The 26684-nt window shown below is 40.3% G+C and overlaps 1 protein-coding gene across 2 annotated transcripts in view; it reads right to left on the bottom strand.

Moving 5' to 3' along the window:
* The window catches only part of LOC113170268 (low-density lipoprotein receptor class A domain-containing protein 4), a 142416-nt gene extending 115742 nt beyond the window's left edge, over positions 1-26674 (bottom strand). For both annotated transcript variants that reach the window (XR_003299627.2, XM_026372293.2), the window contains exon 1: positions 26300-26674. The gene's annotated coding sequence lies outside the window, so the exon portion shown is untranslated. The remainder of the gene's footprint in view (positions 1-26299) is intronic.
* Positions 26675-26684: the final 10 nt, after the last annotated feature.

Genomic DNA, 26684 nt, shown 5'->3' with positions numbered 1-26684 from the left:
TCACAACATTTTATTACACAGACTGGAACATGTCAGTGGAGTTATAGGAACAGCACTAGTCTGGTTTAAAACTAGTTTGTGCATGTTAATGATGAGTCTTCCATGCACACAAAACTAAGTTACATAGTTTGGTTATGTGCTTGGGCAAGTGGGGTTGTTCGGTTCTGTATTCTAGTGCCTTGAGATGACTTCTGTTGTGATTTGGCTCTATACAAATAAAGTTTAATTAAATGGAATTAAATTATTTTAACTATTTTGTTTTTTTCTTTTATCCTTGTTTTTTTTTTTAATTACCAACTTGCACTGTCTATAGAGCGGAACTGATTCACACTTCACTGCTATATTGCATATCCCACACGTATTGTGTATGTGACAAATAAATCTCTTGAATCTTGAACTACAGGGTCGATACACTTCACACCTCATTATAAACCTTTGCCAGTAATAGCAATAGAATAAATTCTTATATTAGACTGTGGTGGATTTACAGCTCAAAACCACATTCTCTACCATCTTTGATGAACTCAACAACAAAGTGTAAAATCTGGAGCTTTAACTTTCACATAAGTGTGACACATGTAAGTAAGAGTTTTGAGGTGGATAAACACTAAACCTAAACTGAAAAAAGCACCTAGGTAAACATTCATTGTTTTGAATTGGAATGTTAAATAATGTTTTCTTGTGTGTATAGAGCTTCTGGAGCTGGAAAATGATAAAGGCGCCATGTAGGTAGGAGTAACAGTTGCGGGTACAAGTGTGTAGCTTCGGGGTTGGGCCGCTCATGTATTGATTACACTTGTTTCTACAATCTCCTTCTCACCACCCAGATAAATGAATAAACAAAACTGTTTGACAAAACAGTAATTATAATCCATTTCTCATGTAGTACAACTTCTAAACTTGTCTGGTTGATTTAAAAAAATTACTAGCAGCTTCATTAGCAGACACAGTCCGAGGAGCTGGGTAAAAATTATATTAAGATTTAGCATCTTTCTAAAGGCGATGCTGACAATTATATTGTAGATGCTGCTGTTAAAGCATCTTTTCTATCCCCTTGTACACCTGACTAACTTTAGATTGTTTAAATAGTATGATTCACTGCTGTGGCCAAGTGAGCCGCCATTTGCATTTTCATGATCAAATCAGCAACCAGTGGGTCAAATAACTTCATGGGGATTTGGGGAATAGCTTGGGAAATAGTTTGGATGAATGGGGTCAAATGACTTAGTTTAGCATTTAACATTTTTTGTTTAATTGTCTATGTGAACTGCAGATCTGTAACACTACTTTAATAATTCTGAAAAACACTCCAGTGCTATTATAAGGGTCAGAAATGTTTAAACTATTGAGTTTTGCAACGTAGAGTTCAATTTATTTGGAATTAAAGTGCACTATAGTCTCATGTGGCTTGAAAATCATATTCGTTTTCACATTTCACACGTTCACTGATGTAAATACAAACACTGATGCAGCGTTTGGGTCTCTATTTATTTAAATGTTAGTTTAATAGTAATTGGTATCCTGTGGTGTTTCTACTGTGTTCTAGATCAAAATAGACTTAGATATCTCAGGTCATAATCTGAGTCAAATGCTGATAGTCCTGTATGTTCAAATGCTTATATATGGCACAACAAAGAGACACTAAAAACTCAGTGAATATTGTTCCAAATGTTTAAAATTTCATTGTTAACAAGCCCCACATTACCAAACTGTGAGACACAGCCACAAGGCAAAACTATAAATCAATTTGGTTTAGAATAAATTACAATATTTTGACACGATGAAGTGTGTGTTTATTCTAATGCTCCTTAACTGACAGTAGCTCACAAATCTTCCTCTAAAAGTTAACCGTCATTAAAGTTCTACTTTGACTAGTGCTAATTAAAGAGAATATTGTGGTTGGAAGCGGGTGGAGGTCTGTAGGAGCATGGGGAGTAAGAAAAGAAGAATTGCATTTACAAAGTGCCACTTTTTGGCTGATTATAACATGTGCTTCTCATGTTTTTACAGATCAGATGTTTCAGTTACTTGAGCACATGTTCTCGATAATCAGCCGATTCAGCAATGGATGGATGTACGCACAGACACACACAGACACACACACACACTAGGACTGTTCATGAATAATCAATGCTAGAATCAGATTTGTTGGGTGGTCGTGTCGATCAGGCTTATCAAGTTAAATAGAATCTTATCAGTGTAAGCTGTGAAAATTAGCTGCCGTTGCTTTGCAATCACAGCAGGTCTGGTATTTTGGCGCAGGGGGGAGTGTTGGCGTGTTCTGCAAAAGGAAACGTGGATTTTTGTTTTTTGGAACATATAAGCAGGACTCAGGAAGTAAAGCAAGATGTGCAGCTCTAAATGATGGTTTGTTTTGTTAAAAAATTTAAATATAACTAAAATACAAAATAATGAACAATTTTATTTTTATTTCATAACAGAATTGTTTGGTTCCACATTCCATATTTCATTTTATACATTAATAGTGGGTAGTGTTGTACAAACCTTTAGCCAATCACATACTTACTTTCTCTCCACATTGCTCGCTAACGCCTATGTAACTTCTGTTGTTGTTGCATTAGCAAAAGACCCAAGACACACTCCCATAGAATAAGCTGGTGAAACCGAGCAGCTGCAACAACACAGCATGCTGTATTTCATGAGGTGCATTTGTTTTTGTATTTAACTACAGCTCTAACAGGTGGTCAGCCAACACATGTAACTCCATCTCATTAAATATTAAGATGCCTAGTGGCACATTCAGGTACTACATCAGATTACAGTAAATAACAGTACAGACAATTACTGGCAGTTACCTTGTATGTATTGACACCACTGCATCGCTGCTGACCATGTACACTCTTTCATGGGAACAATATTCCCTGTTAGCTGAGGCCTCTTTCAGCAGGATAATGAGTGTGTGCATCATATTTTGGTAGCAAAAGGGCGACCAACACAATATTAGGCAGGTGGTTATAACAATGTTATGCCTGATCAGTGTGTATTTTAATCACTAATGGTGAATAATTTAACATTAACATCTCTGATACATTATATATAATGTTTAATAACAGTGGTGACACACTCCAAATCTAATCCCCTTCACTGTTACTTTCAGTGAATTAGGACTTTGTGATACCTGAGTGTGTCGTCTATCAGCTGATAGTGTAATCTCAGGTCCTTTGTACATTAGTTTGACTTTAATTATACACGGCACTCAGAGTCCCTCTATAACTTTAATTAACCATTAATAACACAGGCTTTGTGTGATCTACAGCACTTTGGTATTCTGCTTTTGTCATGGATGAGTATATAGAGTGGAGCTCCATTTGTCTTGTCAGTGCCTGTAGTAAAGCAGCAGCATCTTTGTATTTCTATTTAATGTTGAACTTATTTGCCAAAGAACATTTTCAGTTCTCTTATTTTGACAGAGGGACATAATTTTACATGTCACAAATATAGTTGAATGAGTCATTTAACAGTTGACTTAGAAAATCATTTAAAATGTGCACCATGCCACAAGAACACAGACACACAGACACCTGTAAGCCAAATGTAAAACCTAAACTACTGACTGAAGAACAGATGAATGGGCAAGCAGACATACAAGCTCATATACATACAAGTATATATACATACAAGTATGGCTGTCTAGACACTCATGCATTCATAATGAATTCTCTAGCCCCATGCTTTAACTATAACTATCACTAACTAAATGGCAAACCATAATAATTAATAAAACTAAAAACAAGTTTCAGCCCTCAGACAGTCCTTTGTGTAATGTACAGCCAAACAACTAGAAATACACGCTCCATTGTGTCAATCAGGAAACCTGCTGAAGGCAGTTGTGATGGGCAAAAGGAAGAGCAGGCAAGCTGCAGCTAAGCCACACACACACACACACACACGCGCAAACACCTCATCCTTCCTCTGTGCCACACACACACCGCACTAACGGACACACACTCCATCTCTAATGTAGTGAAGGTCAGGTTTCTCAGTGAAAAACACACAGCATGGACAGAGCTCGCCAATGTCACTGCAGGGAAACGAGCTGTCAGTGGGAAAGGAAGGACTAACAGTTGCAAAACAATACAAAGGGGACAACAAAGTATATGAGCGAATGGTAAATACATAAATAAATACCAGCTGTTCATATGATGTTCACAACTTTCCAACTTTAGACACTTTGTTGTGTTGCGACTGAACCGTCATTTCCTCAAAGACAATGAGCAGCTGTGTTTTCATGCTGCAAAGTTTCTCAGGACTCGAACAGCTGACCGACAGTTTGTGTAAATGTAGGAGGTGTTGTCCATGTAGGTATGTCGTTTAAGTTACCACAGAAACATGAAACACAATCCTGTCCGAGTAAAATAAGTTCATGAGTTCAATGTTTATAATGGACACATTACCAAAGCTTGTGCTTCCAGTAGCGTGAATGTTAATAGTTAGTAGGTCTTGTTTGAAACTCTCAGCTAAGAGAACAACCAGGAATAGATGAAACATGACCAAATTAACAAATAATGTCTACTAAACAAGTGACTGCCTCATTTGTTGTCGTTTTGTGTCCTATGGTAGGAGGCGTGGGGGAGCCTTTCACCTGCCTGTGCCCAGGAGCCCATTTCCTCCTGATTGTTCGATGGTGCAGTGAAGAGCTTTATAAAATTAGCAGGAAGGATTTTATAACCCGCAAACTTATCAGTGTTTTTTCTTTTGGCATGAAGTAGCAGAAGCCTTTCCACAGAATAGGGAGTAAAAAAGATATATCTGAGTATAACAACACTATTGTGTGATACTGTATTGATTGTTATTTAATCATTTATTTTATAACTCTTGTGCAGTCATGGTAAACAGTGGGTTATGTTGTGTTGTGTCTAAATGGCTAGACAGCAGTGGGGTGTTCTTTATACTATACCAACTTTCTTGAAATTAGATTTTTTTTTTTTTAAATCTCAATATATGGCCTTGCTTACACTATTGTAATATATTGAATCGTAACCCCTGTATTGTGATATGTATTGTGCATATCGAATCCTACCAATACAGCAGCTTCAGCTTCATTATTCCCAGACCTGTAGGAGAGCGTCTGTTCTCCTGTATAGACACACTGACAGCTAATATCACATTGCATTTCAGCTAAAGTTGAGCCAAGCCTAACTTGTTTGCCTGACAACCCCGTGTGTTGTTGCTGGAGGCTTGTGCACTGACACCCCTGTTGAATTTGTCTGAACAGGGCCCTTTTTCATTTTGTCTTTGCACTAGTACAGTAACACTATCTCTGTGGTAAACCATGGATCAGGACATCTCTCACACAGTTCAACACACAACATCAGGTCCTTTTGTTTCTGATATGTTCTCATCTTGTATTAAAACTTACATAACTTGTGCAGAGCATGAAACGATATCTTTAATCACATTATTTGTGTTGTGATCTTCCTTCACTATTCTGACAATGTAGAGTACAACCAGGCAAAAAAATATCCATAGGATGAAGTAACTGGTCAAATCAGCGTATGTACGTACAATTCCTCTTTAAGACTGATCAGATGACCCAGCACTAGTTGTAAGCCATTTATTAGTTTGATCTCGTACATGTAAAGAATCATTAAGTACCCAGTACTAAGTGTCCGGCCTTCATTTATCTCTAGTGCAGTAACAGAAACAGCCCTGATGATCATTTAGCTGCAGCAGATTATGAGAATCATTCATATAGTGAGAGTCTTTACATCCACCACGTCTGCCTCTCAGCTCCACAGAGACTGAATATGAATCCTCTCTCAAAGTAAAAAGAAGACTGAACTTAGACCTAAAGCACTCAACACAGCAGACATGCAAACACACACACACACACACACACACACATTTTTGTATGGCGGTCAGTGTGAGGAGACTCGTTGACATAATTTCCTAGCCCCCCACTGTCACGTAGGCCATACTAATCTACTCTGTTACAAGTTCGAGCTGGTCCTCACAATGATAGCCATACAAACAAACAGACACACACTCAGAGCATGTGTCAGACAAACACTGCCACACAGATATCACACAACCAAGCAGCCAAAGTTTTCTCGAATAATGACAGAAGAAGGCATGAGAAAAGTGACAGGGTGAGAAAACGGGGGATAGGGATAGAGTGAGAGATAATGAGAGCAAAACAAAAGGTAAGATGGTGGCAAACGGAGAGGAAAGGAGGAATAAAAAGACACAGGTGGGTGGGGATGGATAAATAACCCCCCCACGGCTCTTCTAAACCTTCCACACATATTGGACCAAATGGATCAGATTTTGACCATAAAAAGAATCAATTTGCAAGATTTGGGAAACTCACAACTAACATTTCGCAATGACTGTCTATGTGGAAAATCTTTCAGGTCAGTGTGCATCATGTGCTCAACACTGAAGCTGCAGTAACTAGATCTGTCCACTATGTCAATAATGCTTCACAGCCCAGCGCTCATGTTGGAGGATTGCTACCTATGGACATTTGCGCGCAGGCCAAAAATCTGTGATCACACAGACTGTCTGCAGCACCAGTGCACCTACTACGCACATGCTGGAGAGTAACTGCTCATTTCATGAAGCAGTTACATACACTGTTTTTGATTCTTTCACTTATTCGTGTTGTCCGGTCAAACACAGCACACAAATGAGACCTTTTCAATTCCTCTCCCTGTTGTTACTGTCCAGAGTTGCAACGTTGTTCTGTGGCGTGCGTGTGTGGAATGTGTCTGTGTATGCATCCCGAGTTTTAGCATGATTAGAAGCATGTGCACATCTGTAAGAGCCTATTTTTCAAATCCTTGGTTCAGATCTGGATTGCAGAGCCACAGTTCAGTTCATATCTTTCCTTATGTTAGGAAAGACACCAAGTAGCTGTATTAATGTAAAGTGGTTCTGCAAGATGAAACCGTGACATAACTTTACTTCACAAAATGTAATGCAGCCATTGTAGTTAACCAGTGAATACCTCTAATGTTAATAACAAACTCTACAAACATGTAGAAATAGATTGATTACCCACACATGACCAACTGAACGAAGAATCTGCCCAAAGAGAACAAACAGGAGCAAGTGGATTTGCTCGAAGAAGAAAGACAGCTTAGAGCCTGTATGCACAATTAAACCCAGCTTATCTCTGCAGGGTTTGTGCTCTGTCTGCAAGACCCACCACACACACACACACACACACACACACACACACACACACACACACACACACACAAATATTTCGCTCGCATTCACATGAAGCACCACAACAGTTTCTGGTTGTGGTTCATGTCAGAGTCATTTCTACATTTGACCCTCAAGCGAGGGAAGTAAAGCAGTAGTAGTGTGCTATGGTGGGGAGATAAGGGTGAGAAACACAGTGAGGGTGGGAGAGACAACGAGAGAGAGCGAGCAGAGGAGCAGAGAGGACGACATAGTGCTGCATTGCAGTGGCAGAGCCAACAAATGTTGCCACTTTGTGAAGTCGGGGCCCTGTTTACTGTGGAGATCCTATCTGAGAGTTATCTTCAGGTCCCTCCCGTCTGAAGATAATCATGTATGACCCAGTGAGGGAAGAAGGACACTTGGTCAGACACATTCTGGCCTCTTTATCAGCCTGCAAGTCTGCTGCATATCCCAAAGTCATTTATCTTTCCCTTCACTCTAAAGGAGGAGAACGTACAAGTAAAGAGGATGCAAAAAGAAAGACAAGACAAAGTTTTTGTATTTTCCGGGGGATCGATGCTTCCAGTGAGAAATAAAGACAAGGATTTCATATCACAATAAGCAGCGTTAACATGCATCTGTCTGTAACAGAGAGAACCCTGAGGAAGGACAACCACTGACTGCAGCGCTGCCGAGACATTCAGCAGAGAGATGTTGTTTACTACCACCCAAACTGAAAAAAAACAAACAGGCATCACTAGCAGCTGTTTTTTTTCTAGTCACATCATAAGTATTCTCTCTAATCTAGACCAACTTAATGCTTAATGCCAGCCAGTACAGACAGTCTGGCAGGAGTCAGGCTGTGGCTGTCCTGTCAGTCAGAGGAGCTGCTGCAGAGTGGTGCAGTGCCACTCTCACTCTCTCTCCATCTATTCCTCTCTCTCACTTTCCGTCCTCTCTGTTTAACTCTCCTTTTGTACACCCTAAAAACTGCCCACTGTCTTTTCTACGTTCCCATCTTTTACCTCTACATATTCATATCCTTTGGTCCTAAACTCTGCGTCTTCTCAACATCCCTGCTGATTCTCTCCTTCCTTTCCTGACCTGCATTCCTTCTTTTCTTCTTTTGATCTGCTCTCATTAATATCCAAGATCTTAAAGTTCTTTCTTTCGGTCCTGTAAAATAAGCTTTAAAAATAATAAACTGTAATTATTATTATTAGCCTATTAATGTTTTATTTGATAATTTGGATGGATTTTGATCTGATCACTCAAACCCCTTTCTGAGGGGGCCTAGGACTTAATCAAACACATATTGTTTATAGTATAAATGCGTCCTGATGCTTCCCCAACAAGGAGGAGACTGGTAATATAGGACATGATGGTTGATATGGTGAAGGCATGTCAGACCAGGCCAGGTGTACTCATTCCTCCACATGACAATATGATGGAATATGTCTGTTGTGAATATATTAACAACCTATTTTCAGGTCGGAATGTATGTTGTATGTTAGCAGAAGTGAGACAGCAGTAACGAACCAGAAAGCAAGTGTTTTGCAAGAGACCCTGGAGATGCACATATACTTTATAGACAGGTGTGAACTACGATGTGTCTGTACACTTGTGTTCGCATCATCAAAACGCATTTTGAAACCAAGTCAGAATAGGGTCATAGTGAGAGCGAGAAAGCCATTTATCAAAGGGCAGTTTGTGAAAGACAGCATAGTGCGGCTGGGAACACGCTCTACTCAGCGTGTCTGCAAACACATTTCCAGAGGGGGTCTCTTTGATACACGAGAAATTCCAAGAATTCAGCGCCTATTCTGTTGAGCTTGATGAGCTCTTGAGCTTAATAAGTGCTCAAGTTGCTATATATGTCAGGGTGTTAAAGACCAATTTGAAGTGACTGAAGAGGTGCTTAATCCGACTGTGATGCATGGGAAAACTATGGCCAAAGATATATTTTAGTAGTTGTGTGAATCAGCTGAAAGTTTTTGTCTGTCAGGGAACTGGCTGAAACAACCACTGATGATTCCTCATGTATGTCAGAGAGGGGAGCAAAGGACTGGATGTCCTGATCCTAGCTTCTGGTTTTTTCCCTGTCCTTGCCTCTTCCAGCTTTCCGTAATCACGTCACGTAGGTTCACTCTACTCTCCAGCCTTTTGTTCTGGACCATGCCTCTGCCTCTCACTTTGAAAGACCATGAGTTGATCATCCTGATGTGATTTGGACCTCTGCTCTCTCCCCTGGTTTTTGCCCTTGAATTCTTGGACAACTCTGCTATCTCCGAACTCTGACCGGGACGTGATTCTCTGGACCTGGCTGTTGGACTCTAGACTAGGTAGTGATATCTTTTTTTGTTATCATTTTGTCTATAAACAACTTGTATTTGAGCACGCAGTGGATGCCAATTTCAACATCCGCCATTTTGTCTCCGGGAACCCAAACTCCCAGACTCACGTGAGCCGCTTCGACCAAAACTAGTCAGTCATCCAGAATACACACTCCCAACTTCAGTCCCTGTTGCAAATTTATCAGTAACGTTTCCTTTGTACTTACCTGGCTCTCCTCCTTAGATCCTGGCTGCTGGTCTGCACAGTCACCTGTTATCATGCACTCACCTTGTCACAGTGTCTTAATAAATTCCTTAATCTCTGCTTCTAACAGCATCAGGCATTTAAATGGAGTCCTTATTAAAAACAAATCACTCTTCAGTAAATGCCTAAAGTTGCAACATATCAGCTAAAATACATAACCTACACCAAATCCCAGGCCTTGCAGCACCCTTTTGCACCTTTTTGGGGGTCTTGTGGAGGAGCAGGGAGGACAGCATGTTCCTGATCTTCATGATTCCAAGTGGGTTTTTAGTTGACATTACATAAGAGCTCAATATACTCTGTAAAGCTGCAGAGCCTAAACCAACATGTCACTGTGGCTTTTGACAATGTCATAGCATTCACCACTAAACATCAGCCACTTTCTGACATGCATGGCAGGCTCTTGTGGATCAGGCAGGTCATTGGTGATCATTACTGTATGTTGTTGCCTTGAAGTAGGTACAGCAGGAAATTGACCAGCAATTTGCTGACTTCAAGTCTCAGACATTTGTCATTTGATGTGGACAGTGTCCCAAGTGAGCTACAAATGGAACTGAAAGAGCTCCAGTGCAGCAGACCTGAAAGGCAAGGTTCAAGAGGGAGAAGCACACATGAGATGATTGGACAATTTTTTGAGGCAGGTCAAACTCTTCAAGCATGAGTCTGTTCTGAAGCATGTACTATAGCTCAGAGAGAACAACCTGGCCAGTGACATCCACGTAATTTAAATTTTAGAGCTATGATCTTAAACTTTCCTGACCATTTTGCTACAGTTTTTTTAGACAAACTCCTCATCCCTCCTTTTCATCAAGCTCTTCTATTTTGTTCAGGGCCATGGTAGGTTCAACCTTTAACAACCAGATTTCTTTTCCACGGCAACAGAGAGCCATATCATTATATCTGTGTACAACACCACTTTCCACAGTGTTCCTTTGCAAATACCGCTCCCGGCATTATGAGGCTACACTGATATATAAACATGATTGGTCCAATGCATTTGTACTGCTTGCAGTGATTGTTATAGATGATGAGTACAACACTCATATCACGTAATTACGTGACTATGTTTTAATTCTTCTAAAGTTGTGTTATGTATATTAATACAATAAATGATACACAACATTTTTTTCATCTTGTTGGTGACAATAATTTAGCCGTATTTGAATGGCTAAAAAACTACAAGCATGGTCTTTTGTCTTTTTTGCTCTTACTTGTTTCTGTCCGCTCTCTTCACTGAACTCTTGTCCATCACCCCCACCCTCCAATCCCTCTTCTGCCTCGTCCCTCTATTCAGAACCCTTCTCTTCTTTCCACATCTTCCCTTCACTTCTCCTTCAGATTCCTCTTCACATTTATTCTGCTGAAAAAAACTCCTCTCATACAGTTATTCGGTTCTCTCTGTGCTGTGTCTTGCCACTCCCTCCTTCCCTCTTCCCCCCCTCATGTCCCTTCTGTAATTTTTTTTCTCTCATCCTCCTCCCATCCTCTTCAGAGAGCCGTTCTCATCTCGTCTGCTGAAACGCTTTCTCTTCTCCCAGGGCAGGGATCAACCACAGCCCATTTCACACATGACAGACTGTGATGTATGCCAGTGATGTATGTATGCTGCTAGAGGTGGTGCTACTGATGAGTAGCAATGGAGATAGGTTAATGAGCAGGGAGACCTGCGTGTGTACACAAAGTCTGTGTGTGTGTGTCTCGATGACGGGCAACAGAGCTGACAGGAATTGGAATTAAATTTCAATTCGCTATGCTGAATAAATGCATTGAGATTCTGCTCATACATTCAGAAATATTCTCAACCAAAAAAAGGTTCAGGAATTTTCTTATCCCTTGTGACTGAACTGAAACACCAAACAGAGCAGGGAGTTATCAATACACTCCTTCAGTCAGAAGTCATAAAACTTTGAGGGAGAAAGCAAACAGAGAGGAGAAAAAGGAAAACATTACATTACATACAGTACATGTGTCTCATAGAGGACACGAGGTGCGGACACAGGTTACACTGCTCAATCCCATATTAATCAAATGCAGCAGTTCTACTACAGTTCAGTATTTGGAATGTGTATATGTGACTGTCGCAGTGAGCAGCATGACTCGATAAATGTCTGTTTTTGGAAGCGTGTACAGTCAGTGAAGAACTTTAAGGCTGACTCGCTTCCTCTGTTGAGCATAAAGACAGGGGCAATTCCTTTGTGTTTCTGGCTAACAGCACAGCGTAAGTGGTGAGCAGTGATTTGACAATGCTGAGAAGTTACTCAGGCTTTCTTACAGTGGAGAAGCTGAACTGTACACTGCACCCGGTCGATGCAGATGGACGCCCACCCTGAACCTGGTTCTGCTGGAGGTCTCTTTTCCTAAAGGGTGGCTTGAGATGACTTCTGTTGTGATTTGACTCTATACAAATTGAATTGAATTGAATTGAATTGAATTGAATTGAATTGAATTGAATTGAATTGAATTGAATTGAATTGAATTGAATTGAACAACTCTTGAGCTGTTTCAACGTGATTACCGTAAATGTCTGATCATCCATTGTGGGGGCTGGTTTGACCAGGAAAATGTGAACAGCAGCTCATGACATAGTCACTGCTACCAGTAAAAGAACACGATCAAATCAATCGGACCCTGTAAGTGTCACCTTCTCTTTGAAAATGTTAGTTAAAATCGTCATGTGAGCTAAGTGTATTATCACACCCCTATTATTTAGGTATTAAAAAAATCTTACAAATTAAAAAAAAGGCACAATAGCTGAGTTAGTGCATACAAATAACTAACTTATTTCTTATACTAGTATTTTAAGCCAGCATTACCTCCAAGAAACATTTGTGTGGTTACAGTTTGAATTATTGTCTGGAAATATTAATTTTGTGTGAAATCAATGACCGGATGTGAATTTTCTTTGTACCAAAGAGAAAATTTTAGATTAAAGAAAATCTCTCATATGTGACACTTACAATAAAATATGTTTTTGTGTCTGGTTTCTGCACAATGCCCAATGACTTTAAATGCTTCATAAAGTAATTAGACCTATAGTTCAATAAAATGACTTTAACAGTTGTGCCTGCATAATTCTTCACTGAATACTGAATCTATATATTCTGAGCGCACTCACACCCACAGACAAGTGATGTAATGTGGGCATTTAGTTCCTTAAACTTTTTGCCTATTCCGTTCAGCTTCGTTGGAGACCCAATCAAATCAGAGTCCACCAGCATACAGAAGAGTCTTGGCATGTGATGAGGCTCTGCAGGAAAAGAGGCCACCAGGCAGACAGGAAGAGCCAATGTAAGAGGGAGTCAGCCGAGTATCTTGAGCAGCACAGTTGTTCTTTGGGGCCCAGTGCCATCTGTCCCAGGGCTGTGGAGGACAGGCCAGGAGACGAGCTACCCTGACAGCATGTTGCTGCCATATGCTGCTGGAGCATGTACATCGACAAACTGGCATGCATGACAATGGCATGAGATGCTATAGTAGGATCTGCACCAAACTTTGCTGACCCTAGCTGGTGTGTTCTGGTTTGCAGGTTAGAAAATGCCACTGAAAGAGACACACTGAGCACAGCTTGATATTTGCTGGTACACAAACTACACTACAAAGGGCTTTTAGTGTTCTAGTTCTAATTAGGTCATGAGAAAACAACATTAAACTTAAAATACCATTAGATCAGATGAGTGACTTTAAAAAGCACTGTAATACTGCTTCTGATATTTGAAACATATTCATCAGTACACCTGACTCCACATAAGAAATACTATGTAATTCATGCTCTAGGAGCAGTGCCATTACTGTCCAGTGCACCAGTGATAGCATTTCTGGTACCCCTCAGGTACTGTGTATGGTTCTAGACAAGGCAAGAGCAAATGTAGAGAATGAAGAAACAAATGATCCTTCAAATTCAATACTGTAACTTGGAGGCTCAAAGTGCACCATAATCACAACATTAACTAATTAAATTAAAACTTGTTAGTCCAATGCCACCAGACCAAAAGTCCTTTATCTTCTTGACGTCACAACAATGTAAAGTCAGTGGAGTGAGTGAGAGTGTGTACTGTAGATGGGGTTTCTGCAGAAACAGTAGTGTACAGTGGAATGTATTTCTATACAGAGCCTGTGCATTTCATAGTACATAACATACTATAGTGTCTCTTCTAAGCATATAATGTATGAGTGAACATGTTGGGCTACAAAAAAATTAAAGACAGTCTGACATACAAACATATTCTCATGAAAGCAAGTGGAAATGACCGAGACAGGGTTACAAGTAACAGAGAGGTGAGAGAAACAAGGTAAACAGATACGGGGGGACAGATGGACATGAGGACAGCTAGAGTGGATGGGGAGGTCTGGAAGCAGGTAGACAAACAAAAAAAAGGACGTGACTGCCAGCAACCAGACTGCAGGTCTTATGATCTGCTCACGTCATACACAGTATGAGACAGGAAGGCTGCCACTTCCTGGCTCTGCAGCACCACACCACCACTACACACGATCACAAATCTGTCCCTCCATCACTCTCTCTCTCTCTCTAGACATTCAACATTTTTTTTACTTTACTGGAATGCATTTTCTTCTGGCTTATTCAAGCTTTGTACATGGTAGGACTTTAGATGCATGACACATTTGTTTATCTAAAAATGAATTTATATTTAGTTTAGCTTTTATAATAGATAGACAGAAGCCACAGTTCAGCACCAGGTGACCACTTCTAGCTCTAGTCCAAGACTTGTCAGGTTGAACAGGTGGAATATCTGTGACTGGTCTAAATTAGGGTTAGGGTAAGGTTTGGCATTTAGTTGTGATGTTAAAGTTGGGCTTAGAGATAAAGAATGCATTACGTCATTGTCAGACTAACGTGCATGTGTGTGAGGGACATTTCTTCAACATGTTGCATGTGCAGACAGAGGTCTACACACAGTGCCACACAACAGAACAGCTTTTGTAGTCTGTGGGATTTTATAGCTGCACACGTCACTGAAGAGTACACCCCCTCAGCCCCATTGGTGGCACTAAGCTCATTTCTCACTGACAGATTTATGGCGTTTCCATCACCTAATGTGTCTGAATGTGAGTGTGCACAAGTGTGGTGTTTGACTTGACGCCCCAGAAAGTACTGTCACAGTTGGCCAGTTGACAAGACAAGACTGCAGTGCTCTGCAGAAATAAGTAGCATCTCACACACACACGCACACACACACACACACACACACACACACACACACACTGCAGAGGTGATAAGATGCTTTCTAAAGGACAGATGTTTCCCCACTACTGTAGTAAGTTTGTGCCATTCTTTTCACATGTAAGTCACAACAGAGTGAGTCACAACTAGAGGAAGAGCTTCCTTTCCAACTTCCACATATGAACACCAGCACAGCCCAATACTGAACATTTACACGTACATTTTAGTAGAGAAATATCAAATAACTTGACGTTTAAATGTACAAATTATGTGCACTAGAAATGGTAATCAATGAAAAGTGAATCCTTTCCTTTAATCCTTTACTTTACAAGACAATCAGGCACCAAACCTAATTTCCTAATGAGAAAGACACAAATGTGCAGAACTGTGGCGTCTATGTTATGTAATGACCGAGATTTACAAAGTGACTTAGCATTGCATGCTTTCCATAAGTCAACAGTTAACCTAGGATAAGATTGGATATGTGCTCCACTTTCATGTGCAAAATCTCCACACCGTAAGATAATTTAATTATATTTCATTGAGGAAGTCAACAGGAAGTCAGCCTACTCACTGCTAATACACATGCTCAGTGGGGAATCAGGTCATTTTTACAGTTTACACATTAGAGCAAGAGCCACTGAGCAACTTTTGCAGAAAAGTGTTTGGTGACAGCAGCAAGTTTAGATAATATAGATTATAGATATAGATATATTATGACAAAGTTGACAACAAAACCAAAAAGGCTGTAAAACCCAAAGAAAAGAAGAAAATAAAATTTTAATAAAGCTGTAAACATATGTAGAATCAAGGTGAAAACTCTCTCCGGACGTTTTAGTGTGATTTACATGTTTTACATTACACATAGTAATCTGATCCACTGTCATTAGAGCAGCTTTCACTTTTCCTGTAAGAGTTTAACACCTTATAATTATGACAACTCATTTTAAAACCATACTCTGCAACTTGTTTAAAGCTCACACATTAAGTGCTGAGTGTTCATTTTCAATGCACTGAATTACAAAAGCTTTTCTCACAGGTTAATGAGAGAACTACACACAAGAAGTACACCACTTCAAGGAATTAAATGAGCAGACTGCCGACTGATGAAGCGAAAAGAACAATTCAGTCAGAAGGCTGCTTGGAAAATGTGAAACTTCTCCAGTCAGTACTGTCATAATGACTTCAGACTGCTGCTCACTGCACCACCCCACCTGCAGCATTAAGTTAAAGATGTAAACACAACTAGACTCTGTGAGAGGGCAAGAAAGGAAAAAAGCAGACATGAAATGAAGGCGAGAAAGACAGGGTGAGAGACTAGAAGAAAGGAAGTGAGTTAGTGCTGTCCCTTGGTATTCACAAAGACTTCCAGCAATTAAAGCTGTAGACCCAGAGCTGGGGAAACTTCCCTGAAGGTCTTGGCAGTGACTCTGAGGCAATTCTCCTCCACAGCAACACACACACACACACACACACACACACACACACGCGCACACCAACCAGTAACCTGAACTAACCTCCAGAAGCCTCCACTGGCCAATAGAGGCCCGTATTATTTCACATTAGCAAACCCAAATGACACGATGTTTCAAGTAGACAAGGTAGGTAGGTAGTTGGGTTTGGTGATATATACAATATTCAACAAACCACGCAGAAATTACACCCAGTTTTATTCAAACCCTAACCCAATTATTAGGATATTACTGTAAATGTAAGTGGTAAGTCTCTGTAGGTCTTCAAGGGTCCAAATCTGTGGACCTGACCTGAACGGACCCATGGAAACTACAACCAAACCTGATGTGAATAAAAAGAGCATGTGGGAGACTATATATGGCGACTATAGGTGAGAGGCTATATTCTCGACTTGTTTCAGTTTGTTTCCACCTAACATACAGCAGTATTTAAAATACCTTTTATGTCTGTTTTTTCCTGCTACACAAATCAGGAACAACATTAACACCACCTGGTGGTTTCAGTGCTGTGGAGGACAGGGAGTGGGAAAAATGGAATAAATAAAAAACCCACAAGTTTATATCTGCCGTTTTTTACTGAGAATCAAGTACAGGAGAAGCTCCATGTCTGGGGGTTTGCTTCAGGCCCCCAAATCACTAAATGCACCATTGGATTCATTCTACACCATAAACAGACATCAACACATGAACACACAAACACACAAACTTTAACACAGAGAAGACGTTCACACACTTCATTTAGTACAGCTGCCTAGTAACAGGTAGGATATTTATACCTCTAGACTACTAGCCGCGCTAATTGTCTTCATTTTATCTCACATTTAAGGGACCTTGTGAAAAATACACTTTTGATTTAGTAGTTTTTTTTTTTATTTATTATGACAAATTAAGCTGATAAAAATGTTCAAGTCAGGTCAACTGATGTAACTAGATTAGCTAATATAAGTCTATGGGATAGGTATGGGGATATAATGGGCTTTATTAACTGGTAGTATATTGTTAACTAGATCAAAAACTTACTATAAAGACATTTTTTCCAAACCAGGGTCTTATTTTAAAAGCATTTGTTTTGTTTGTGTACAAACTGAATAAACAACATGTAGTGTTCATCGTACTCAGCTGTATCCAGTGAACAATGATAAATCTCACCTGTTCTACAGCCATCTGCTATTATAATTACATTTAGTAGTGCTAATCTGCACGACACCTCGCTTGATGAACAGTAATTTAAATAATATGCATTGTTAAATGAGATTTTCAGCAACATAAAGCTCTCATGAAATCACATTTGTTGTGATAAACTCTATCAAGGTGTATGTATGTGGTATCATGACAGTAGCAGTAGCATCGTGCTCGTCAGCATTCTTCAGCACACTGACTGGAGCAAGGAAACTGAGCGGGTATTAATATCAACTGACTCAAGGAGGATCTCAAAGCAGACGTCACGACTAGTGCTGGTTCAAAATGAACGAATCCGTACATCCTACTAGTATTTTTGCTGTTAAGTAGCATTAAGTATTAAGTATTTAAGTTTAGAGTGGTGCACACTGCCTAATGGAAATAACAATATGTTGCACAAAGTCCAACACTTTGTTTAAACCACACTACCACATAAATTAACGTTTTAAACCTTTTTAACCACTGATCCTGTCCTGAGAGTAAAATTACATCACGTGCTAATTTGCATTTATGTGGCATCAGCACTACCAACTTATAAGTCTGTTAGTTTCTGCAAATCAAACAATATTTTAACGACAAATGGAAATAATACAACAATTTGTAATAGAATCAGATTTGTGTAATGGCTGAACTCTGACCACAGAAGTATGCATTCACAAGTGTAATATTTCAAATATAATAAATACTAAATACTATAAAAACTCACCGGCATGTATAAAAAAAATGAATGGCTGAATAGATAAATGATCCTAAGGTCTGTTCAAAGTGCAGTCAAAGCACAAAAGGCGCTCTGCCCTCTGATTTGAAGACTATTTTGTGGCCACAGATGTTTCAGGGAACTTATAGCGTGGCGGCGCAGTGCATGGCTGGATTAGAAAGAATGCATAATAATGGGTATGACGGTGGATGGCAATAACGCGGCTGAGGCAACCTGTAGCAGTCCACCTTCACATAATATTAAACATAAACAACACATGACTTCAGGTTTAAGACTAGGGTGATATATTGAAATATATTTGGATGATTTATAACTACAAACTGATTATTTGTCTCATAATGGGCCTTTAAGCAATATTTCTGCTTACCCTCTGTCTGAAATGGTTTGTTTAACAATTATTTGTTCAAATCAAAATGTAATTTTAGACATTTTGATTTTAACATACACTGGCTAGTTATTGCCCTCTCAGTGTAAATACTGCATCAAAGAGCTCTGGGCACCTCTCCTCTAGCCTTTCAGTCACCTTTGCAAAGTGGAAGAAATGGTTAAGGACATCATCCAAACTTACATAATAATAAAGAAGGAGAGTTCTCATAAGCTTACTAATCGCAAAGTAACTGGCAGGCGTAGATACCTCCACAGCTGATGACACAATAATAAGGGAACAATCTGTTCTACGACTGTGGGTCTGTCATTGACCACTGTGAACAGTCATGAGCAGAAAGATATATACTGAAAGATAAAAACTTCTGGAAAGATGCTGTTGAGCACTATGGAAATTCTTTGCTGTGGTGTGATTCAAATGTTCTTATATGTCTACCGGATATTTGAAGTTACTGTGGGTATTTTAATTTAGGTAAAAAAAACATTTCACATACTCACTGGAAAACTAAGTGGTGTTCAGCTCCTCTATAAAGCAGACTGCCTTAAACTTCTCAGACCCCGGGAGCCAAATTTAATCATCTGAGTCTCACTCTGGGACCCGAGCTCATTAAAATGCACTGGTGAACTTGTCATGTCACTAGAATCAGGTTGTCTCTCAGCTCCCTCTGTGTTAGACTGAAGCCAGAGAGCTTCCACTCCCCCGAACTCCCCCGCCTCTGGTGTCTGCTGCAAAATTCCCTGCAAGTTCAGCCAGAGTTCATTCCACCTTCGGATTTTTTTAAGTTGTAGCTTATGGCCTGCATATCCCCATCATGGTCTGTATCAATAATGCAGAGACCACAGCCTGCTAACTTGTGAGCATGGCTCGACAGCTCAGTGCTCAAACAAAGGCAGCCTGAAGATGACCCAGACAAGCACCGTGAGAACAAGGACACTGACTTATGGGCTATGATAAGTATACAAACAGATATACACTACTCACACAAACATACAGATGGAAGTATGGATGAGATATGACAAATGGATAAGACGTGTGTGTACAGACAAAATCAGGTGAGTGTGGCATGTGTTAACAGCCTCTCTGAAGCCAGTCTATTGAATCACCAAACAACAGCAGAGCAGCACTCTGCAGCCTTTTTTAGGTACATTCATCTTACACACAGCAAATACTGCATCTCATCAGACAACTGGAAATACTGTACAGAAATACAGCTCTGGAAGAAATAGGAGACACAATAATCACTTTCTCTGGTTTTATCCTTTATAGGTGCATGTATTGGGGAAATGAACAGCTTTGTTTTATTTTTTGTAGACTGCCGACGATATTCCAAATAAAACTTTAGAACATACACTACCACTGAAAACTTTGGGATCACTTAGAAAGTTTATTGTTTCCCACTCCTTTTTCTATCTCAGAGCCAGTTTGTGCTGCTGTCTGAAGGGAGTAGTTAACAGCATGATAAGACATTTTAACCTCCTTTCTAAAGACAACAATAGACTGAAGGGTCTCTAATGAAAGTTCTTTCTTTCTATCTGTTGGTACCTATTGGAACCTGTAAACAAACAGCTGCTGATGTTCAGGTACTAAACTAACCTAAACCATGCCATGCTCTCTTGTTTGCTCATTTGTTCAACTCTTCTCAGCTGAGCAACACAATTGCAAAGAGTTTTCTCATCATCAATTAGCCTTGGAAAATGATTAACTTGAATTAGCAGCCATACCAGGAGACTGATGCAGAGAACTGACAATTGTTAATAACAAGCCTCTATTCAAAAATGTAAATCATTCTTTGAAAATCATTTGATTTATTTGAATTTGAAATGGAATAAAATAGTTTGTGAATTACATGAAAATGACAAAGACATTTTCAAGTGATACAAAACTTTTGAGCAGTAGTGTACGTTTAAAGCAAATGACAAGATATCAAAATAACACAAAGGACGCAGAATTTGAATAATTGAGAGTAAACTGTATACTAAGAAATTAAAAGAAATCTATTCACAAAAAAAAAAAAAAAAAAAAAAAAAAAAAGTGGTGATAAGGTTTCACTAAAGAAGATTCAGAAATCACTATTTGACTGAATAACCCTGATTTGCCATCGCTCCTTTCATGCGTTTTGGTTGCTCTCCACCACTTTTTCACATTGCTGTTGTGTAACTGTACATCACTCCTTCTGCTAAAAATCAGTATTCAGGTGATCACCTAATCACTACCTCATGAAGCTGAAATAGATGTGCTGTATGACTTTAACAGAAGCTGGATTCCAATGAATGTCTATTTAAAGTCTATTTTACTTGCAGTGGTCCCTTATTTTTGTCTGGAGCTGTATGTCCAAATATTCCAAGAATGGAGCGAGATGCTCTTTTTCCCCACAGACCAAGAAGTTACTGTCGAGACTCTGCTTTTGTAGTTTCCAGTGAGATTCATAGTGTGCAATGCTGTGATATGCTATGCACAAAAAGAGCATGTAAATCTTTAATTTGAGTAAAATGGAAAAACCAGGGGAACGGATTCAGTGTGAAATGTGTGTCTCGTTCTCCAGTCTTCTCCCCGAACAGAGGCTTCACTTAAATATTAAATCGCTACTTAAGGCTTTGTGGTTAAATGACGCTCTCCAAACAAGAACAAACTGTATTTAAAGCACTATAGCAGCAAGTCAAAGCGCTGTTTGGCTTTTGTGAGACTCACTTTCAACAGTAAAACAATATCTAATTGCTGTCTCAAGGACTTTTAGGTTGTTTCTGTGGCTTCTTAACTACTTCATCAACAACTTAGTGTGGCAGTTTCCAGCATACTCCTAATCTAGGGGAGCAGCGGAGCTATTATCTGAACGCTATCTTCTGCAGAGCTGCAGCGTGTGAGAGCTACATGGGTTTCTGAAAAAGAAAAGCTTTACATAAATAAGGACTGAGGACTCAAGGTCTGTTCTTTCACAATGACCATAATATACGGGGCAGAGTCCTACGTGGCACAGTGAGAAACATTTAAGCAGACAATGTTGAAGAGTGTCTCTGTTTCTATGTCTGTACTTCTAGTTCTAGGTGGTCTAGGTCTGTCCAGCAAACAGGGCTCATACAGGCTATACTGTAGCTAGGGGACATCTGATTTTGGTCCCCACCCAAAGGCCCTTTGCGGGACATGATTAGAATGCTGTTGGTGTCTCCAATTAAATAAATAACTCAGGTGGATGTTGTTTTGTTGCATTACACAACTTTTCCAGCGTCTTCTTGCTCCTGTCCCTGCTTCAAATTCTAAATGTGCAAAAATAAATAAACAATCACAATTCAGTCTCAGTTTCAACATGTGTCGAATGTGACGTAATATTTTCAAATACAGATCTGAAATTCTTTGAAAATCATTTTGTTTTGTATTGACAAATCTCTTTTTGTGTTAAAACTCCTGAAACTGAAACAGAGATCTGAAAAATGTTTGTCATACTTTGGCTGAAGAAAAACAATTGATGTTTATAGTGCTTTTCAAAGAGTGTGATACATTTAAACATTTTTTTAGATGCTGCCAAATTGGTTAAGACATTTTTCCAAAACATCAGATTTTATTACAGAGCAGATTGAAATCAAAATAATAAACACAATGAACTTTCCTTTATTAATGAAACAGCGGAATGAGAAATCTATTTTGGACAATTACATGAAGCAAAGGCTACGAAAGAATACGTTCAGCCAGCTTTGAACGAGAGGTGTTGGTTTCTTCTGTGCACACCAGGCTGCAGCAGCAGCTCTTCAGTCTGTTATCCCATTGTTTTCACTCCATAAAGTCACATAGACAGCACTTAGTGCAGGTACACAAAAACAGGCAGTGTATTTCTTTATACAACACACACACACACACACACACACACACACACACACACACACACACACACACACACACACACTGGTGCAGACTGGCACTTGTCTTTGCCAGTCTCGCGCCTTCGGTTTGTAACATAATGCTGTCAAAATTTGGTGTGTCGCGTGGACTGTGAGACGGACGAGGCTGTATTATCAACAACTGACTGGGGCTCACGTCTTGCATATGTGTGAGTCTGTATGTGTAGTTAAGCTGTAGTTCATCGTGTGAGTGAGTGAGTGAGTGGGTGAGTGAGTGAGTGAGTGAGTGAGTGAGTGAGTGAGTGGGTGAGTGAGTGAGTGAGTGAGTGAGTGGGTGAGTGAGTGAGTGAGAGTTCAGGTTAAGGCTGATCTGTCAGCTGCAGACAAGCCCCGTCAAGTATCCCTCGTCTGTCTAACACACACACTCAGCCTCTTGCCTCCAGAGGTGAGAAGCCGCTAATTGGCAAAGGGAGAAACACACACACACACACACACACACACACACACACACACACACACACACACACACACGCAGACTGACGGTCAGTCAGTCTCTCACATGCTCGCACACACACAGACGGGTAAGAACAAAGAGACAGACAGAAATACAAACGAACAGATGGACACAGACGTCTGGCTCTGGGAAGATGTTGTACATTGAGCTGCGTGTGAAGCAGACACACAGCACAACCTGGTAGACAAGAACACAGAAGTGGAGCTAATAATACACCAGTCTGCTCGCTGACTTTCTCCTCAACTTTCCCTCTTAATTATTATTTCATGACTTGATGGTTTTTATTCACTTACATATTAATAGACCAGATGATTGCAGTTTAGACTGGGCGCAGGGCTGACCTTAAAAAAAACTGAAAAGGGAACGCTCATCCTCTGCGTGTTGTCTGGTTTAAATGAAGACTGAATTAAACAATCTGCTGTACGTTTGCATGTTTTTCACCATCAGACTAGACCATGCCCTCTATTTTCTTGCATCTCTGAGTATTTTACATGGATCTTGTGTGTCTGACTAAAGACATGGCTTAAAATGTGCACCTTTAAGTGATAATATAGTGATATAGTGATTTTAATTAACAGCTGTAAGCATCATAATACGACACGGGTTGGGTTTTTTCTTGTGAAAACACCTTTTCTCCATCAGCTACTAAGAGCAACAGTTTCACATCCGATATTGTTGTATTTAAGCTTTTGTCTGGCTTGAAGTGGGCAAAGCTCGATAGAAAAATCTGTCACACACAGGTGAGGAGGACCAGCCGCTGTGAACCATACACATACAGTGTATACACAATACCACTCAAAGGTTTGGGATTACTTTCACCTGCAAATTTCTTTGTTTTGCAAAGAAAAACACATTTTCATGTAATTTCAAAGCAATTATATCCATTGACAAACAACTCAAATAAATCAAATGATTTTTAAAGAATGATTTACATTTTTGAATAGAGACTTGTTATTAACAATTGTCAGTCCTCTGCATCAGTCTCCTGGTATGGCTGCTAATTCAAGTTGATCATGTTCTAAGGTTTAATTAATGATGAGAAAACTCTTTGAACTCAGGTTCCAATAGGTACCAACAGATAGAAAGAAAGAACTTTCATTAGAGACCCTTCAGTCTATTGTTGTCTTTAGAAAGGGGGCTAACTCTTTACTTCAGAGAGCAACACATACTGGTTCTAACAGGGACAGAAAAAGGAGCGGGGGCCCCGATGAAAAACTGTGCAAGAAGACAAATAAAAGATGCAAAACAAATAATGATGCTAGAACAGTGCTTATTACCTTTAGTCAAGCAAGGTGGAGGCAGCATGATGGTCTGGGTGCTTTGGTGGTGGTAAAATAGGAGATTGGTAGTTGTAAGTTCTGCCAGGCTGTAATTGCTGTCATCATTTCCATCAAAATCATTATTTCTAACTCTGACAAAGTCAGTATGTCCTGTTGCTTTGCTATATTTCCTATTCAGACTAACGTCATGTGTGTTTCCTTTGAAAACAATAAAATCTAATTGAACCCAAACTTTTCAGCAGTAGTGTATATTACGTAAATCATTGTCCACCAACTTCACTCACCCAATCAAAATATAAAAAGAAATATGAAGATGCACCAATACATTTAGATACATTTAGTTTGACTTTTTTTAAATAAATAAATAAAACATATGCTACTCTAGCTACCTTTATTCTAATAAAACAACTATTGGTGATGATGTCATTCATGCTACATAACTACAAACTGTAGCAAGTAGAGTGTACCGTTTGACCTAATGCCAGCAGAAACAACGCAGAGGAAGAAGTCAACACCTAGATAGTTAATGACATCATTTATTCATCCCTTGGGGAAATTGTTGATGGACAGTTGCCAGACAGTACATGTCAATGCTACTATTAGGTTTTGTTTAATTGTCTAAGAACACATCAACAGGTAGCCAGGAGGAACTAACCAGAATCAAACCACTGAAACTGCTCTACCAACTGAGCTACAACCACAGCAAGCAAACAGCAGTATTAAGACACACTATTGATCTTAAACAATCTGACATTTAGACATCTGATTGATGATGGAGAGTTTCAGGCACCGTTGAAGTGTTTCCAATATTAAGCACGTACATGCATCCTTATCACTCTGCACAGGTGTCCTGTTACTGAATCTCAGTCAGTACTGCAGCACAGACTAAACAACCAACACCACCTGCACCAGATACACACATAGACAGAGCCTGACACAAGCAGCCAAACTCTACAAAGGATTAAGTTCACTGTATGTCAGAACAACTGTGTGAAGTAGGGGAGACAGAAAAATGAAAAGAACTATTTGAGTCTGTGTGTGGGTGTGTGTTGGGGAGGGCGGGGATCACAGCCTAATAAACAGAGGCAGACTAAGACCTTGGTGGTACAAGGCAGTGGCAGAACAAAACACAGACCAACATGTACCAGTTCCCTCTAGCAGACCAAAAAACACATGTGTTGTTGATTCAGTTAATGATGCAAAGAACTGATCTCAAGAGTAACTGGTTTTATAAACTGACTGAACTTTACAGGAACATATTTAATGTCAGGGTCACGTTCAGAACTGGTTCACATGGACATCTTCCTAATCTTACTGCACAAGATGGAAAAGATGTGTGTGTGGAAACTATTCCTTTAGTTAGTTTAAACTGATCATCCTCTGCACTCCCTCATCCCAGATGAGGCGACTTGCTGACACCAGATCATCACATGCATCACGTGTTTCGTTAGCATTAAAAGTCCGCCCCGGCCTTAAAAACATGAGTGACAGTTTAAGTATTGGATTTCTAATCTAGCTTCCCAGCTAGCTTGTCCAAATCCAAGGTAAAAAAAACAAACAGCTAACGTCACACCGGGCACGCAGGAAAACACTCCTATCAGGCAGCACTCGGGGTGAGAAATGTCACAGTAACACGCAGGTCACGGTGAGTGGGAGAGGCGGCGGTACCCAGCGGGGACAGGGACGCAGCGGACTGGGGATGTGTCCCCGGTGGACGATGGACGGGAACCAGGGCTAGCCAGTTCCAGCTAATTTAGCAGGGTTAGCTTAGCTCAGCTGTCTGGCGCAGCTTGGAAAGCGGCTCCAAGTCGAAACAGCAACTTCCACCGTGTGGCCCGAAGCGAGACCCCGCGCCGGACGGCAGAGCTAGCGGGCAGCGGCAGCAGCTAGCAGCGCCAGAACACTCCCGCAGCCGCCTACGACTGAAGCGGCGAGCGGGGAAACGGCAGAGTGGGAAAACTACTGAGAAGGTCGCAGGCGTCTTACCTGGAGATGCGGTCGCTAACGGGCTCAGTCGCCGCGTCTGCTTGTTTAAAGTCTGTGATGTTGTGTGTGTGTGTAGGTGTCAAGTCAAACTGCACTACAGTGGTTTCCAGGCTGGGGAGTGAAATAAAGCCCAGCTGCACTCCTCTACTGTACACGCTGCTACCAGCCGAGCGATTGATGAAGCTTTGGCGACACACGCAGGTCCCACTTCACACAGCAACCGAACAAGCAAACTGTCACACAAGTAATGTTGCTGCTTCCCTTCCCACAGGTCAGAGGTCAGCATGTCCGCTGCTGACAGTCTGGATGTATTATGGTTGGTCACTTAGCAGCTGATGGCCCATTTGTGGAAGTTCAAAAGCTTAGACAGCAGGACATAATTACA

This window comes from Anabas testudineus, chromosome 16 (assembly GCF_900324465.2).
Source record: "Anabas testudineus chromosome 16, fAnaTes1.2, whole genome shotgun sequence".
NCBI lineage: Eukaryota > Metazoa > Chordata > Actinopteri > Anabantiformes > Anabantidae > Anabas > Anabas testudineus.
Note: the sequence above shows the minus strand (reverse complement) of the source record. Positions and strands in the feature narration are given on the sequence as shown.